The 9834-nt window shown below is 40.2% G+C and overlaps 1 protein-coding gene across 2 annotated transcripts in view; it reads left to right on the top strand.

The window, feature by feature from the left end:
* The first annotated feature begins 1732 nt into the window (after window positions 1-1732).
* The window catches only part of LOC102797588 (zinc finger protein GLIS2-like), a 36624-nt gene continuing 28522 nt past the window's right edge, over window positions 1733-9834 (top strand). For both annotated transcript variants that reach the window (XM_006804366.3, XM_006804365.3), the window contains exon 1: window positions 1733-2181. The gene's annotated coding sequence lies outside the window, so the exon portion shown is untranslated. The remainder of the gene's footprint in view (window positions 2182-9834) is intronic.

Below are 9834 nucleotides of genomic sequence, written 5' to 3'. Positions count from 1 at the left end.
GGCCCTTAAAGTGTTTACATTATAAAGTGATGAATTAGACTGCGGAGACCTTCTTCCTCAAAAAAAAAAAAGAGCCAGGTCACGACAATATAACTGTTTTAGGAGATTTATGTCCCTGAAAGAGGAGTGATAAAAACGCGCAGCCAATTTGTAGTTCTCAGCACACATGTAGCCCGCCTGCACAGTTTTAGTTTCAGGGAGGAAGGTCAAAGTATTCATCATATTTTCATGTGAAAATTAGCAAACAAAAGCCATTTCAATACACGAAATAAAAGTTAATCAAAAAATGTTTTTTTTTATCTGTAGTTCCCAAAGCAGTCAGCTTTGCTGCCCTTATTTTCCCTGGTTTTCCTGGTTTTGAGCTACAGGCAAATGTTTCGGAGAATTGTGTTATGAATTTGAAAAGTGTTTAAAAAGTATAGGATAATATTGTAAAGCTCTAATGTCACTGCAGTCCTTGAGACTGATATTGCATGTCTCACTATCTGAGCATGAAAAAGCTGCAGTGAAATCTACTCACAGGTAACTGGTGCATATTCACGGTGCAACAATGAAATCTAAAACTTATCTGTGAGTGAAAGTGGAAGTAAAAAAGAAATGAAAAGTAAATGCAAAACAAAGCTGCAAAATGCAAATGTCTCAATGGGGACGGGTCGCAGCCTCCTGGAAGTTTTCAGCCATACTGAAAGCAACTAAATAGCAAAATAAACAAATAAATGAATGAATAAAGCGGAACAATTGCTTCAAGGTCACCTAAGGCTGGCTCCAAATACCCAATATTTATTCCCCTCAATTTATATATATATATATATATATATATATATATATATATATATATATATATATATATATATATATATATATATATATATATATATACACATACATACATATATAAATATAAGGCTCATTACTACGTAATTACATTATGAATTCGAGTGACAAGTGTGCCAATACAGGCTGCTGTGGATGATTGTTGTTTGCTCAGCATCACCTTCAATTTCAGCCTCTTGTGGGCCTCACCACAGTGGCTTTGCTGTTTGTGTCTTTTGGTACATTTGTAATAGAATTATATGAAAAATTAAATGACCTGCTTTGTGGTACAGGTCATCCAAGAAGATTATGATTTCATTTTAATGAGGGGGCAGCTGTCTGGTCTACGTGATCACTTCAAGCTCAAAGAAAGAAAGAATAACACAAAGGCAAACGTCAAAGCCTTAAAACGGGACCACAAATAAATGTCCATCTTTTATTTACAAGAACAAACACGTGAGGCTCACACAACCAATCGTGAGTGTGTGCGCTTTAATTTAAAATCAACATCTAGAAATTCAAGGTTTGTAGCATAATTACCGCTTTTGATTCCCGATTTAATTCCCAGTAATTGCAAAAATAGTGAAAATCACGCACACATGCACCCTCCTTTTAAATCAGCATGGGGCAACCGGTAATGAAACGGATGGATGATATGTAGCAACAATTTGGATCTGGAAAGTATGACAAAATAAAAATGAAGAAGCGCTGCAATGAAAACGTCCGGATATTCAACAGCTGGAGGAGGAATGCTCCCTCGGATGTCAGACTCTCTCTCTCTCTCGCGCGCTCTCTCTCTCTCTCTCTCGCTCATGCTGTCACAGTGTCTCTCCACGCCCCCCTCTCCCTTTCTCCCTCCCACCCAGACAGCTTCTTCCCTCCTCTCCGCCGCTGGAAGCTCAGTTGACCAGCGTCGCAACTGAGCGATGCGCCTCAAGGAGAGCCTGATTTTACGCCAGATTTGACATTCACGCCGCAGAGTATCCTGCATTCTTATATTTGAGTGACACACATTTTTTTTAAAATCCCTATTCATTTACATTTTTTTTTTTACATAATAGTCATTTTGAAGAAAAATATTCCCAGGACAAGGTTTTCCAATACATATTTGAAAACTGACCACTAGCAATAGATATTTTACCTTCCGAACGATCCCCCGAGGGGAGGATTTGCTTTTCAACAACGCAGATTTCTTTGATTTTGAGAGCAGCCAGTGAAAACCGATAACTTTGATGAAGATGATACAGGACACGTCGGACAAACTCGCTTGATTTTGATGAATTTTTGAGCTCACAGTACGACCATTGAAGAAGCATCTTCAGGCAAACTACAGGGAGAAGATCTGCCTCACTAACAGGCTGTTATAAGGTAAATCTCAGCTGTGTCTGTGTATCTAGAAATCTAAGAGTCCCTTGACGTTTCCCTAATATTGGTTTACAATATGTGCCGGCCATAAGTGTGGCAGCACTTACAAAATTTAACTAGCTATGTATAAATATACCAGCCATGTAATGATTCAAGTATTAAAAAACAAACATTTACAGTATTAATACAGGTTGACATCTGTTGTCTTTCGGGGTTTTAATGGATCTAATCAATAAGAATACTAGAAATTTTTAGCATCTGTGTTTTTCTTTGTCTGTAATCTGGATATATATTGTTTTTTCTGACCTTTTCAAAGATATCACTTTGAGTTTTTGAAATGACATTTTATGATTTTTTTTCTTAAAAATGATGAATTTAATATTAATGACAATAATCTTTACAGCCACATATGATCTTCCTACTCCTGGTAATCTCAGGAGCTCCTCAGGGGTTTCGTCTGGGAGCTCTGATTTTCTTCTGAAATGTATTTTGCTTGGAGAAAAACAGTTAAAGAAATAACCAGTCACCAAAACTTTGTGGACTTGATGAAATGTTTTGTTGAATTTTAAACAAATGAAACATTGATGTGAGGGACATTGGTCCCAGCTAGGAAAACAACAGCATTATTTCCTTGTTTACATTGAAGAGTGCAAATGAATTGGTAATAAATTGGTAAGTTACATCACAATTTTAGGGCTCAGCGAGCTGTAAAATAATTGCTACATATGAAAAAGCATCAGCTGTCCCTTTTACCTTGATGTCTGGTTGAAAAATAGTTTCCAAAAGAAACGTTGTGCTGAGACTGGAGATATACCTTACACTCAGCTGGATGTCCTTGTTGGAATATCTAGCAAGAAAAGGTTTGTGGTCAACAATTGTTTCACATTGTCATTTTATGAACAAACAGTTTATCAACAAACAACAACAAAATTAGGGTGGATGTTGTTTGGCTGTCAGATCACTAAGAATTTCTCAGCTTAACTAGAACTACTTCTCGATCAATTCAAGAAATTCAATATCAATATCAATCAAGGAAAAAAAAAAACCCAAACAAAACCCATAAAATCAATTACATTTAATTTCTTCACCACAATTCTTTTTGCTTTCTGAGTGACAGTTAACTGGACTAGCATTGCACATCGATGTACCATCGACATCATTTGGCCTGTGTTACAGTTATTGCCATCATCCTGTAACCAGTTTTTACTGTTTCCACTGTGCTTGTGTGATACGAGCATGCCCAAATGAAAAGGTGGGGTAAAGTGCTTTCAAGGTGGGGCATGAAGTTTGAAGTGGGGTTGTAACAACATGTCAGCCAAATATTGGCATTGACCCTATTGACTTTTTATTGGCATATCTAAAAATTAGATGGCATTTAGTAGTGTCAGTGGCCTGTGTTCATCTCCCGTGTCTCTCTCTTGCCTGTATCAGATGTGGTCTGACTAAATGTTGAAAGATTATTTGATTAAGAGCTCAAAGACTCTTTACACGATTACCAAGTATTACTGTTGGTATTGCCCAGACTGGTATCTTGAACACTGACATTGGCTGGAATTTCCTAATGTAGCGTCTTCACTCTGGAAACAGTTGAACCAAATTAGCAGAAAGCCTTCACTCTGAGAAAATACATTGACAAGGGACATATTTTTAGCTTCATGCATTGTAACAGTGGCGTTATTGTCGTTTTTTTGCGGTGATCCACAATTGTGTTTGTATATAATTGCATACCGTAAGACCATTTCTGTCCACAAACTACCAACTTGTGCTAGACTGAAATGCTTAAATTTAAAACCGCTACGCTGCTATATTTAGGGACACAAATACTCCCATATACACCAACTCTACACACCCATAAGTGTGGCAAGGTGGACACAAAGCACACACAAAATGTCCACTCTCCTCACACCAAGCATAGCTCCTCTGTGCTATGCTGCACAAGTTTGTATCAGAAAAAAACTTCCCAACTTCATTCTTGCACTTAGACTTCAATTCTCCAGGGTCTGAAATCCTGGTTTAGGGTTTGGGGAGTGGCCACTGGTGCATAAGACCAACAAAAATCCCTTACTGATGTTACATGGTGGTCGGGGCGAAAGTTTTTGCTGATTTTGTGGTTTTCATGTCATGCAGTACAGCGTGTGTTGCAGGCTTGTTGCATCATGCTGCTCTCCAAAGGTTGGGCAGACGCACATGGATGGGTTTTAGAAAAGACTCTGAGCCAAGAAAACTCCTTTCCTGTTGTTGTTGGGTGCATCTGTCTTACAGGCCCCTTCCACCCACTCAGTCTGCTACAGGGTGGGAACACTGCTCATGCATATGGTAACCTGCAGGATTGTGTGTACAAGTTTTAAGTAAATTGTTAAAAGAGGGAGAAAGAAAGAAACAAATAGAATAGGGAGATAAGAGTTAGGAAAGAATGATAAAATAAGGAAGAAAGACCAGAAAGTACAAAAAAAGTAGAAACAAAGTTAGTGAAAAAAAGTAACAAAGGATCACAGTTCACAACACTAATCAGTTATAAGTAAATACACAAAATGACTAAACTGTATGGGCAAAAATGAAAGTTTCAGGGCAAACAGAGCCACGGGGAGGAAAAGGATGGCAGAAGATGAAATGGAAGAAGTGAATAAAGTGAAAAATAAATAATCTGATGTGGACTAACAAAGGAGGAAATCAACGCAAGAATGAAAGGATGGCAGGGAAAACAAAAGACGATGGAAAGAGAACGGAAAACAATGGGAACAGATGTGATAGGACGGTAGTTAGAAGAAAAGAAAAGGACTAAAAAATAAGAAAGGGAGTGTGGAATAAAAAAAGTGCAGCAAAAAAAAAGACAAAAGGAATGAAGGAAGAAAGCAATTTAGCAAAAAAAAAAAAGAGACTGACTGAATGAGTTATTTAATAAGTGGAGTAGTCCAGTGATGAGCCAAGAGAAAAAAACAGTTTGGGAAAGGAAGCAATCCAAGGCAAGAAAGACGGGATAAAAAAGAAAGGTGAAAGAAATGTTACAAAATGAAGGGAACAAAAATAAAGGCAAACAGGAATGAAATCCAGAAAATGGAGCAGACATGCGGCAGGAATAACCAAAGAATGAAAATGAGGGTGGAGGAAATAAGAAAGAAAACAAGGAAAAGAGATGGAAAAATAGTCAAAGAAAGAAAAGAAGGACAAAGGTGAATAAAAGAAGCAACAGGTAAAAGAAAGAACAACCAAAACTGTTGATGTATCACTGAAAAGGGACTCGAGGGAGATTTGGAGGGGTTCTCTCTTACTCCTCCATCCCTCTCTTCCTCGGACCTCCAGCCCTCCTGTGGTCCTCAACCTGAAACCATCTGAAGCCCCCTGTGTGGTTGCTGGCCTCAGGCCTCTGTTGTCTCCATACTTTCCCTGCTGTTTGTACATGATGGGTTCAGTCGGTTCAGTCCAGCTATAAAAGCACCACTCCCCTTCTTTCTCCCCTGCGGCACAGGCAGGAGTTACCAGGCCTCATATGGGAAGAGGAGGAAGAGGAGGCCTCACTGGTTCTCTTCATATCCTTCGCTTTTCCCCCCTTCTCCTCTTCTCTGCTCCGGTCTCCTTTCCTCTCCCACTTGGCTTGTTGGTTGGTTTGCGGTAGCATTTTCAGGCCTAGCCCTGGACGAGACGTTCATTTTTCTCCTCTTAGTTTCAAACCACTAACTAACCACTGGCTCCCTGCATCCCCCCCCCCCCCCCTCCACTCCTCTGCATCTAAGGAATGTCTTATTCACCTCCTCTCTACGTCTCTCTCCTCTGATTCTTACAAGCTAAAGCGCACATGCGTTTGTGCCAACATCTGCAAAGATGCACACATGTATCTTTGAGCATACATGCTTTGAGCACACATGGCGTTACTTTTGCCAACAGGCGGACACAATTCGGCAACCCCACGTGAACACACACACACACATTTTGACACACAAAAGCCCCCCCCGGACCCGTCAGTATGTGCCGACCACCTGTGAGGGTACACACACAGCCATAAACCTCCCTTTCTTCTCTCCCTCTTTTCCATTATCCTCCTGAGAGCCCAGCGCTGGGGCCTTCGCTTCCAATCCAAACATAGACCAAATTCCGAAAACCCCAACTCAAGCCCCCCCCCCCCCCGTCTCTCTCTCTCATTTTCTCCTCTCCCACCCCTGTTTCTTTCTTTTGGGTTTGTGTTTGGAGGAAAGAGGCAAACGAAATGCTGGCCTCAGTGAAAAAGCTCTGGCAGAGCGAGGGAGTGAGTTGTGAGGTAGAGAAAGAGAGGAAAACAGCCTTGTCTCCTCAAGGTTGGGAATTATGATTGTAAAGGGGGCTCAAGTGCCGTCGCAGATGGGTGTAGGATCTTGTTCTGTGTTCAAGTGGCCTTAGATGTGGACAACAATATGATGACTGTTTAGTTTTTTCTTGTGGCTACTTTGATGATGTTAAATTTTGCGTAGGTGTCAGTCTCAACAAGTCTTTAGGTCTGCTAGGAAACCTGCATGAAAGATTGTTGGCTTAATTGCTGCTCTTCCCTGAGCCAGGTTAGGTCGGAGGTGTCACCCTGTTAAAAGGGAGTTTTTTCTTCCCACTGTTGCTAAGTATTCACTCATAGAGAGTCGTTTAATTGTTGGGGTTTTCTCTCTATTGTTTATCTCCCTGTTATACTTCACTCTATGAAACGTCTTGAGCCCACTGTTGTTGTGACTTGATCTGAACTGAATTTGACAAATGTGGACAAGCAAAGATTCAACACTCTTTAAAACAGTTTCCCTTTTTAAAAGTGATATACTCAAACTAATGACACAAAGTAACATTTTGGAACTCTTTTGATGGTCCACTACTTTTATTGCACCTTCAAAACCATAAAGTAGACCCAGAGGATCTAGATTCAGAATCCTAAGGATTCTAACCTAACCTAAGGAAATTATGTCATGTTCATGTCTAGGGTCTTCTTGTTGCTTGATGCAACGACTCCATCTGATATCCAGGGTCTTTGCTATTAAACTGCGTGACACCATCTTGGAAAGCGCAAGTGCCTTCAGAAGAAAACCTTTGTGTAAGATAAGGAGTCTGACAAGGAATTTAAAAAGCACTCCAAACTTTTTAAATAAGTTATTCCACTGAAGGGAAAAATCAAGTGGCACTGATTTCACAAGATCAAGACCAAAATGCTCCAAATGTCTCCAACAAAGCCAAGAATTTAACTTCAGGATTTGAAGGATTTGCTGTCACAATGCATGCGCCTACAATCAGATTGCACATTTGAACTGCTTGTTGCATGCCAGGAGAAAAAAAGCAAAAAAAGAAAAGAAATTGCAGCAAAATACATGTCTACATGAGTGTAAGCTAAAGTAATTTGATTACAGCAAGAGTGGATCTCATTCGATTAGGTGTAGTGTGTTACAGTTCAGCATGTCTTTTCTAAATCTGGGACTTGGTAGCTTGCTGCATTTGATTCAAGCATGAATTCTCATATCAAATAACTGAAGATGAAGTGAAGTGAGCAAATCCTCCAATTAAGTAAAAAAACAAAACAAGATAGAGATGGCGAGTGTGGATTTATATGCACTAAATAAATGAGTGGAAAAGCCCTGTTTCCCTACATGATATTGTTCCATCATCTGTTGCCATTGAGCGAAAATAATTCCATCTGAAAAGCTTACTTCATGATTAAGCACTAATCTGATGGATATTTCTTCAATAATAACAGAATAACAGAACATTGTTATTGTGTCGTCAGTAGACTTGGCTTCAGAAGCAAGAATCGCTTACGTTAGTAGGGGAAAAAAATTCCTGATTGGTTGCCAAACTGACGTTTTTGGTCTTGTTTCATTGCAAATTCTTTAATTTGCCAGATGTCACAGGTTGTGTCACACGTTTTGCCCCCTGAGTGCACACCTGTGACCCAGAAACGAGCGTATAATAAAATGTAGGAATGGAAAACACTTTTTGGAATAATCTTTTGTAATTGTCCCGTTTGGTGATGATGTGTTTTGCCTCTTGTTGGTTTGTGTTCTCGCATCTCAGCAGCAAAAGAAAAAAAAAAACAGCAAGCCAAATGTAATGAAATTAGCGGAGAGGTGAGGAACGGGCAAGGGTGGTGTTGACCCAGATCTGTGGCATTAAAGTTGAGATGAGAGAGACTGTTTTTATTGTTTCAGGACTAATCTCCACTTTTTAATGGACAACTTGCGGAGTTAAAATTATTACACTGTAAATCTGTATAACAGATTTGCTTTAATCTTGAAACAGTGAGAGCAATAAAGAGCTTGTAATCCCTGCCTTATAGGAAAGTCAGTATCTCCGCCTTAGATGCATAGAAAAGTAGGACAGTATCACCACTGTGAGTAGTAACAGAAAGAAAAGGACTCCAGCTGCTAGTGACAGAAGATTGTCTGGACTTAGTGAAAGGCTCCTCCAAACGAAATGGTGTCACCTCCTAGGTGAAGTAGTTTTGGAAATGCCCTAATGAGAGGGAACACTGGGGAAGTCCCAGGATGTGCTGGAGAGATTATAATTGGCAGGCTCTGGAATATAACCACCCAGAAGAACTGGAGGTGATAGCGAGGGATAGGGAAGTCTGGACATGTGATGTGACCCTGTGGCTAAACATTTATTTCTCTCCTCAAGATCTTCCTTGCCTTTCTTCATGTGGACTGTCCTGTCTACTTCCCTGTCTAATCTCCTTGGATATAGCAGCTTTCTTTTTTAAGGTAGCGCAAAAATAACGCCCCTGTTTTGCTTTCAGATTTGGTTCCTGTCATATTCAACTGTTTTTCACAAACCCAGAGAGAAAACTGGATGAAAATGTCAGTCTACTTGTTTCCCACAGTTTGAGAAAGCCAACTTAGTAATGGATTGTTTTGTGGAATCTGGAAGGAATCTGTTGCAGTGATTTACCTATAGCTGCTTCCTCTCGGTGGAAAACCTTAAAGGCAGCCTAACCTTGACTCTCTATTGAAATGTGTACAAATGGACTGTTTTTCTCAGGTGGCATCTGGCCCAACTCCTATACTGACTGGCACTCCTACAGGACTCATAATGTCTGCTAGCATTAAAACATAATTAATTCTTCCTGCTCAACTCTCAGCTGACTTTTTTCCAGCTCATTACTCTGCTATTTGATGGAGCCTTTTTCCTTTCCCTCCCTCTTTGTTTCCTCAGCTAGAATGAGAGGAACGGTCCACAGTACAGCTGGGATTGGTTATTATTTACTGGCTTGGCACATACACGAGCACACGCATACGAAAGCACGCATGCAGAGACTCTCTCTCACACACACACACACACACACACACACACACACACACACACACACACACACGCACAGTGGAAACAAATTGGGTGAATCTGCTCTGCACGCAGGAATGTGAGGCACATGTGTTTGTGTGTTTTACGTCTGGATGACAGAGCTGAGGGAATGAAAGAGGGAGGCTGAGAAAGAAAGAGGAAAGAAGGACAAAGAAAAAACAAAAACTGAAGGAAAAAGAGAGACGGATTTCTGGGATGCAGACTGTGCTTGGCCTCGTCTGTCTCGCCTGACAAGGTTAAAAACACTTTTCTCGCTTTTCTTTCTGTCTTTCATTTCCCAACATCCCTTCCCTTTTTTTTCATCCTCCACTCATTCTTTTCCATCATCCTCCATTCTCTTTTTTCGTCCTCTTCTCCACC

Source organism: Neolamprologus brichardi, chromosome 6, assembly GCF_056152115.1.
Source record: "Neolamprologus brichardi isolate AB-2024 chromosome 6, ASM5615211v1, whole genome shotgun sequence".
NCBI classification, from domain to species: Eukaryota; Metazoa; Chordata; class Actinopteri; order Cichliformes; family Cichlidae; genus Neolamprologus; species Neolamprologus brichardi.
Note: the sequence above shows the minus strand (reverse complement) of the source record. Positions and strands in the feature narration are given on the sequence as shown.